The 8,369-nt window shown below is 46.3% G+C and overlaps 1 protein-coding gene across 2 annotated transcripts in view; it reads left to right on the top strand.

Annotated features, from left to right (window-relative positions):
• Positions 1-802: 802 nt before the first annotated feature.
• MAP3K20 (mitogen-activated protein kinase kinase kinase 20) overlaps positions 803-8,369 on the top strand; it is a 178,622-nt gene continuing 171,055 nt past the window's right edge. For both annotated transcript variants that reach the window (XM_088021635.1, XM_088021634.1), the window contains exon 1: positions 803-884. The gene's annotated coding sequence lies outside the window, so the exon portion shown is untranslated. The remainder of the gene's footprint in view (positions 885-8,369) is intronic.

Here is an 8,369-nt window from a genome sequence, read left to right as displayed (position 1 = left end):
GGCCCACAGATGATAAAATCCGAACCCAAACCCCTGGATAATGCTGCCGGTACCTTTCCGACCCCGTCTCTCCTTTCCTCCCCAGTCAACAGTTACCTGTCTTCCCAGTACTTATTGCCACGTCTTGCTCCCACCTGGAATGAATTCTAGTGTCCTCGTCTGAACTCAGTTTTGGCCAAGTCACCAAGCAGGGCAGCCCACCACGACCCCTCCTCAAAATTCCGTAGGTATTTACTGACGGTCCCACCCAGGCAGCCTTCAGCCCTCTCTCCTAGAAATATCTTTCCAGGTCTGTGCCCTTCCCACCCAGAAGAGGCACGAAGCAGCCTCCCATCTCTCTGTATCCCCAGCGCCTCTGACAAGGTAAGTGTTGGTTGATGAGGACTGAGTTGGCCCGACAGGTGGTGGGAACTCGTGAAAATGAGGCGAAGCTACCGCGAGGCCCAGGGGCACGCCTCCCTCTCCCGGCGCCCCGCACTGCAGGGCAGGTGCTCTTCGCACGGAGTTCCTCCATCCCTCCGGCCGGGTGGCTGCCGGGGCGCAGGGGCGCACGGAACCCTCGAGGGGCGCAGGCCCGGGAGGCCGGCCCGCCCGCTTCCCCACGCCCCGCCGGCCGGCGCGTCTGAGCTGCGGCGCGGGCAGAGAGGCCCGGCCGTTCCGCGCTCGGAGGTAGGTGGTGCTGTTGCCGTAACTGTCTCCCTCATTGGCGCGGGGCGGAGAGGCGGAATGTTCAACTCCTGACTCGGGCGGAAGCGTGGGAGCCGCGCGGGCCGCCGTCCTCTCGACCCCCCCCGCCGCACCCCCCACGGTCGCCGGCCCTGTCCTCGCCGCGCGCGGGGCCTCGGCGCCCCCCGGCTGCTGCTCGCGCCCGGCCCGGGAGCCAGGTAAGGGGCCGGCCGGAGGCCGCGGAGGGCGAGGGTGGGTCGGAGGCCCGCCGCGCTCGCGAGGCTCGGGGCCGAGGCCCTGGCGGCCTGCGGGGCTCCGCTGCGCACCCTCCCCGACCCGGGGCCCGCGCAGGCGGCTGCGGCCGGAGCGAGCGTTCCCGGCGCCCGGCGGCCCAGAGGGCCCGGCGAAGTTCGGGCCGGTCCCACGCAGAAGTTGGCGTCCGGAAGGGCGGGCGCAGCCTGTCGGGCTTTCCCGGCCCTGAACGCGGCGCGGGTGCGGGGGCCGCCGCTTCGCCTCGCCGAAAGCCGGGACCCCGCCGGCCGAGCCCGCCACCCCCGGGGCCTGAGCGTCGGAGGGCCGGCCTCGCCGCGGGCGACCCGGCCCCTCTGCGAGGCGAAACGCGAGTCTTCCACATCAGGACAGGGCGCGGGCCACTTCCCAGCAGAGGGCTGTGCGTGCCAGGAGAGACCACTAACTTCTGCTTTCCAGCCGGCCGGGGTGGCTTCTCCCACCGCGAGCCGCCCTCCCCAGCCCTCCCCGGGGCAGCGTGCAGCTCGTGCCGCCCGCACCCTCCAGCGGCCCCCTCTGCCTCCCACGTGGGGCGAGAGTGCTGCTCGGCGACCCCGTGGCGTCTCTCGGTCCCCGGGCTCCGAGACTTGCCCCGGGCCGGGAGGGCCAAGCTGAGGGCCGCCGCCGCGCTTCGCTTGGTCCTGACAGCTTGCAGACCAGCTTTACTACGGACCCGGCGAGATGGCTCCGAATTGCGTAAAAAACGGGGCAGGTCATTGTTAGATCGCTGAAAATGTGTGTTTCTGATGCGCCTCGAGATGTTCGCAAAGCACTGTTTATGGAGGACTTAATTAGTATTTTTGTTAGTTTCTTTAATAACGAAAGCAGCATCATTTAGTGGCCCGATCCAATGATATTATAATCAGCAGCTCTCTATTAATAATGGTGTTTTAGAATCCACTTACAGAATTAATGCGAGGATATCTGAGTTAAGATGGTTGCTAAAGTATGCTCCTATTTTATCACTGAAGCTGTTTTAGGAGAGCCTTCTTGCTTTCCTGACCTCAGTTGAAGTGAACGGTCGGGATTCAGTGGATCCGAACCAACAAACACATATAAAGACAAAAATAAACAAGCGCTTCAAGGCAGTTAATGGCTTCTTTGTAGTAGGCCTATCTCCACAGCGAAATTTCATGTCGTTTTTTGATTTTCAAAAAAATACATGACGGATGCATTTTAATTATGGTTTTGGTCATTTGTAGAGCTTTTGTTTAAAGTTCCTGCTACAATAGTGAGAGATTAGGGAGATTGCAAATGAACATGAATTTGGCTTGTTTGGAGAGCGTGAATTAAGATAAAGGAAAATGGTCCCATAAAGCAATGTGTACTGTTTATTTTAGTCTTTCACAACATAATTCCTATTATAACTTTTCTGGGAGTTTTTTTTTTTTTAACCTGGAAAATATTGTTTGATTCAGAAATTATAGTGATAATAATTCCAGAGTAAGTGATCACAAGGCCGTGGCAAGGACCCTTTTTTTGTCTAGGAAAGCAAGTAGATGACCGATCTCTTCTTACTCTTTTAAGGAACACATAAGACACATTAAAAAGAGAGAGAAATATCCAAATATTAAGCAGGAGGATTTGGATCTAAAAATGGATGGTCAAAGATCTTGGGAACTGAGGGACCTTCTTGCCAAATAAGGAAACTTGGCAAGCTGCACTGTGTATTTTAAGTTAGCACAAGAGTGTGTGTTATTGGCAATATATTGGCTGAGTGCCTATCTGGAATGAGTGGTGGAACTGACTTTGACCGCGCTACAAAACTATAAACAGGAGTTGTGAGGGGTGTGGAGGGAATAATCTAGTCAGAGAAAACACAGGGAAATTACAGTGATGTTTCGTGAAAAGAGGTCAGACATACAGTGAAGCTATTAGTGTGGTGTAAAAGAGAAAAATGGACAGTTTTTAGAAATTGTTAGATTCAGAGAAAAGAGAGGAGAGAATCAATGATTCTTTTCTTTTTAAACCCAGAAAAAGGTGTTTGTGGTGCTGTCGTACTTCTTGGAGTAAGATAGCCTTGAATCTGTATCCAGAGATATTGAAAATAAAAATCTATTTGGATCATTTGTTTTCCATTTTATTCTACCCAGGACAGATTGACAGGGAGGGTGTCTTGTCTATCTGAATGTAATAGGAATAGCTAAGGCACCTTTTGGTCTTACTGCAGTGAAGATTTAGGCTACTTCTTTTGTGGCTATTAACTTTGCCCCACTACACACGAATAAGCAAGAGTTCCAGCTGTGACCAGAAAACTGTACCTGTTAAGGAAAGAGAGCTATAAATGCTAGAGTTTAGATTGGTTTGCCTGATACGTGGGTGCTTTTGTGTCAGACCCTCCTACGGACAGCTGAAGCATTGATTATGCCCTAATAGCAGTTAAATAATCCCAACACAGGAGAAGATTCTGTGAGAACAAAGCAGCTGTGCATTGACACCTTAACCCCGCATCGCAATTGCTAATAGGAAATTAAAGCCTCAAATTGAACTTTAGGTGGATAATAAGCAATCTGGTGATTACTGTCATAAGGAAAGGGTTTGTTTAAAGAAGAAAAAAAGGCAGATTTGAAGGAGGGGACAGAATGATACAGTGGAAAAAAGACATGATGTGAAAAAAAATGACACGACTTTGAAGTCAGAGCTGAGTCTGAATCCTGGTCATGTCACTTGTAAGTTAGGTGGTTGGTTTGGGCAATTTTCATTCCCTTCATCGTCTGTTTCCTCTCGTGTAAATTGGGGACAGTAATACCTGCTTGCTGCATAAGCATATGGGTCAGCATGTGGAAATGCTTGAACCAGCACCCCAAACTTCAGCCACCATGCCTGAGTGGTAGAGAAAATTTGTTTTTCCACATTCCCAAGTTAGACACAGAGCAAGCTGCTTGTTTCACCTATACCCAGGTAAGGCTTGCCCTCGGTAGCTGGCTCCGTTCCCAAAGCATACTTCCTGTGAGTATATGGGCCTGGGAGGTTTTCCTAGCCACTCTCCTGCCTTAAGTATAAGGATTTGTAAAGCAGCTGTGTGTACCTCTGTGTTTATATGCAACTTCATGATATTTTGGGGAAAGAATCTGAAGATTATTGCATTTAAATATATGAGGAATTTGAAGAACTCGGGAGTTATATGGATAAGGGAAGGTTATGACCTAGAAGACCAAAACCAAAATTACTTGGAACCATTCTTATAGCTGGCTTCGAGCACAGCTTATCTTCAGGGGCTGACATCCTTCCTTCTGGAGTCTGTATAGGAAAACCAAAAGGAGAAGGCAAGACTCTCTATCTAAAGGTCAGGGAATAAATCTTTGCTTATGAAACTTTTCTACCAAAGTATCCTATTGTGGAGAAGAATGTATTTCCTCAGGGATCTGTAAATATAGCCACAAATACCACCCCCCATGTAAGCAAGCACTTTCTTTAAAATCTTGTATTTCATCTTAAAAATTCATGTGAATGTTGCATTCTCTTCTGCACTGGTTGACTTTATTGAACAAACCAGTACAGACACTCATGGCGTGTTTATTCCCCCAGATGTTAAGGTAAAATCGACTTGTAGGACGGGGGTTTATTACACCTTCTGCACAGTGCTGGGTCCTCCACAGGTGGAGGACGAGGAGCCTGGTTCTGACAATGGATGTGCACCATTAGGCTTTGCAGCCTAGCCCACTACATGGGGTAACGCAGTTCCATTTTGCAGAGAAAAGAATAGCAGTAGATCATCATCCAGAGAGTTTTTATTTTCCGTGGTTATCCTGTGGCTTTCAGCATGAACAAAGTTCTTTGCTTTGGGAACGGAGGAGAGGGAGGGGGGAGGGGAAAGGATAGCTGTAGGATAGAAATCCGGAATATGACTCTTACCTTCCCAGCCAGTTTGGGAGGAGAAATTGAGGAGTATGGCCCAGTCATCCATCGTCTGCATCGCTGCCGGCGATCACTGCTACTCCGCCTTGCCAGGAACTCTTAGGTCAGGTTCATGACTGTATCCCTGGGAAGGGAGACCATCCATCCTTTCTGGTAAGTTGATGTCCTAGAATACTCACAGGGTCGCTGCCTGGCTGTTGCAAGAATCGCCTATTGCACATGCCTACCTCCCGTTGAACACTCTGCTCGATAGGCAGCTCACTACTAGACAGAGAGGCATATTTTCTTCTTCGGCAACTCTAATAACCAGGAGTTCTCTCTGTAATTTTTAGATTGGCGATGCATAATATGGGGTCTTCCATGGCCGCCTCTGGTTTTAACAATCCCCATCTGCTTTCATCTTATGTCGAGGTTACCAGGTTTTAACTGTCCTGTTTACCCTTCTCCGGGAACATTCGTTCTAGGTAATTAGTCCAAGACTGTGCCTATTTGTTAGCAGCCAGGATGGGTTAGATAGTTTCTGTTTGACAGAAAATGGTTCAAGGGTAGAAACAAAAGCCAAGTAGTAGAAGCATTAGGGATGGGTAGGCCTGCTGACTGAAGTAAGCCTTGTTTACTCTTGTTTTCTCCCCCATCCCCACTGCCACCCCCAGACATCTGTGAATTCCTCTTCCAGCCAGCCCGTGGAAATGTGCCCTCTCAATGCTCCTTTACTCGTAGGCTCTGGCCCAGCTCTCTTCCCAGGCCTCCAGTCCTTGGACACAGGGCCTCTGCAGGGACCCCATGTCACTGATCATACCTGCATCGTGTCGCCTCGCTGGGCTTCTGTTAGAGCACACACACTTTTCCACATAGTATTTCTGTGGCATAAGTGCCCCTGCTTCCTACATCCCTTTTTCTCCAGTGTTTTGCCTCCAGTAACAACATTTCTGGCAAGGAAGTGTGTCATGGAAGTCTGTTTTCTTCATTAATTGAAATATTAAAGTACAAATAAGAATGTTTCATTTAACTGGCTCATTTTTATTTTAACCTTTGCTCTAATTAGAGGGATTTGTTACTTGTAGGGTGAAGCATAGACACAAAAAAATGAAACAGTAGCTGTTCTGTTTTTTAGAGTCTCACAGTCTACTTCTCTCTGATATCCATGACTAAAGATCCTGTTCACTGAGCCCAACCTGTTCTGCACAAGATCTGCTGCTTTCCAGTGGCAGCCTTGGAGGAAAGAAGGAATATCTATGGTAGACACAATACTGGTTGGCCCTATTTGCATACTTAGTCTTACAGATCTTTTTTGAGTGGTTTAAAAACAAAAACAGTAGAACAGCCCTGTTCAAGAACAGAATCTTAGAATCTTTGCCCTTGCTGTTATGAACAAAGACACCAAACTCAAGCTCTCCCCATGTTTTGAAGATTAGACTGGTAGGAAAAAAAATCATTGTAGAACCATAATCCAAGTGGTATTGTTTTAATACACATGATGATAAAGCACATTTTTTTAATTAAAAAAAATTTTAAGATTTTTTATTTTTTATTTGACAGAGAGCACAAGCAGGGGGAGTGGCAGGCAGAAGGAGAGGGAGAAGCAGGCTCCCCACTGAGCAGGGACCGCAATGTGGAGCTCGATCCCAGGACCCTGGGATCATGACCTGAGCCGAAGGCAGATGCTTAACTGTCTGAGCCACCCAGGCGCCCCTGTTTTATTCACTAATCTCTGTTAAGGAGGCTGAAACAATACTAGCATAAATAAGTATTAGAGCAGCAAGGTTGGCAGAAGAATTTGTTGAGGGCTGTTTTCTAGAAGGTTTTTTTTGGTCCTATTAAGGTCATTCTAAAATAAATTAGTTTTTTTGGGCGCCTGGGTGGCTCAGTCAGGTAAGCATCTGCCTTTGGCTCAGGTTATGATCCCAGGGTCCTGGGATCGAGCCCCGCATCGGGCTCCCTGCTCCGCGGGAAGCCTGCTTCTCCCTCTCCCACTCCCCCTGCTTGTGTTCCCTCTCTCGCTGTCTCTCTCTCTCTGTCAAATAAATAAATAAAATCTTAAAAAAAAGTAAAGTAAATTAGGTTTTTTCCCTATAGTGAATCAAAAATAAACTTGTAACTTTTGTGCAAAAGGGAAAAAGGAAAATGTAAATTAGGGATAGAAAAACAGGAAGAATCTGCATTCAGAAATTATAGGCCCATATAATCTAAAAAATAGAAAAATCCAGAAAAAGTCCAAATACCTATTTTCTAGTAAAGTTAGTCCTTTTATAAGGTGGATTTAATTTATTTTTTTTAAGATTTTATTTATTTATTCATGAGAGACGGAGGGAGAGAGAGGGAGAGGGAGAGAGAGAGAAGCAGAGGGGAGAAGCAGGCTCCCAAGGAGCAGGGAGCCCGATGCGGGACTCGATCCCAGGACTCCAGGATCATGACCTGAGCCGCAGGCAGACGCTTAACCATCTGAGCCACCCAGACACCCAAGGTGGATTTAATTTAAAAAAGTTATGATTTGCAGGTATCTAATGAAGGTAGTTGCAGTTTCTTGAATCCATTTGATATGCAGTAGATAAGATCTAAAGGCAAGACCGTGGCCAGCATGGAAAGTAGGTATACTCTAGGAACCTACCAAAGTGAATGCTATAATTGAAATAAGTAGGTCCTAGAAACTCCGTTATCTAAAAAGTGCAAAAAAAAAAAAAAAAAAGTACCGTCTTTTAATAACTTATTCTCCTTATAAAAAAGTTTAAAAGAAAATTATAATTACGCACTAATAAGACCTTGCAAAAATGGCCAAAACCAAAAGCAGCAAACAGAGGGATGAGGAAAAAATTAACCTACACAGATAAGAAGGATTTAGGGACCAGTAGTACATTTATCTATTAATCATTGCTCTGCCAAACTAATGGAGATGTAAAACGATTCTGAAAACAGAGGGAAGAAAACTATGGAGGAGAGCATACCAAATGATGGAAGCCGAAGAAATCGATGGCTAACTATGGTAAAAAGACTTACTAAGATAACTTGACACCCGTCATTTCCATTTGTTGGAAGCTGTTATTTGGAAAGAAGACTCATTAAAGAAGTCAAATAATATTCTGCAAACTTGATAACTTTTGAGCTAGCAACTTTGAGTCGTTTGGTAACAGAATGGTAGAGATTTCAAATTTTTTACTTATTGGGTCTAGAAATGTCACGGTAGGAAATGTGATTGGTTCAAGGGTTAGCAAGAGCTAGAGGCAGAGTTCAAACTCATTATCTAATCCTAAATCTTGTGGGTTTTTTTTTTTTTAATGTTAGAATGTTAGCAGGGTCTTGTTTTATTTTGTTGTTTTTAATTCAGGACAAAAGTCCATTTTTTTGGACTAGAAAGCTGAGAACTTTAAAGTCAAATAATACTCCATTTAAGGTTTTCTGCCTCCATATGGTTTCACTTTTGACAGTTCGCTAATGGTGAGATAGATAGATATATATAGATATGCTTTCAGCAATTTAGTTAATAGTTAAAAATCTTTTTAAATTTCAATTTTCACATTTTAAAAAAAAATTGAAAAAGTTTCTTACTATTCAAGTACTCA

Source organism: Eumetopias jubatus, unplaced genomic scaffold (genome assembly GCF_037043125.1).
Source record: "Eumetopias jubatus isolate StellerSeaLion01/CBP00866 unplaced genomic scaffold, mEumJub1_p1.0 scaffold_3, whole genome shotgun sequence".
Lineage (NCBI taxonomy): Eukaryota > Metazoa > Chordata > Mammalia > Carnivora > Otariidae > Eumetopias > Eumetopias jubatus.
This window is presented reverse-complemented; position numbering and strand designations above follow the sequence as displayed.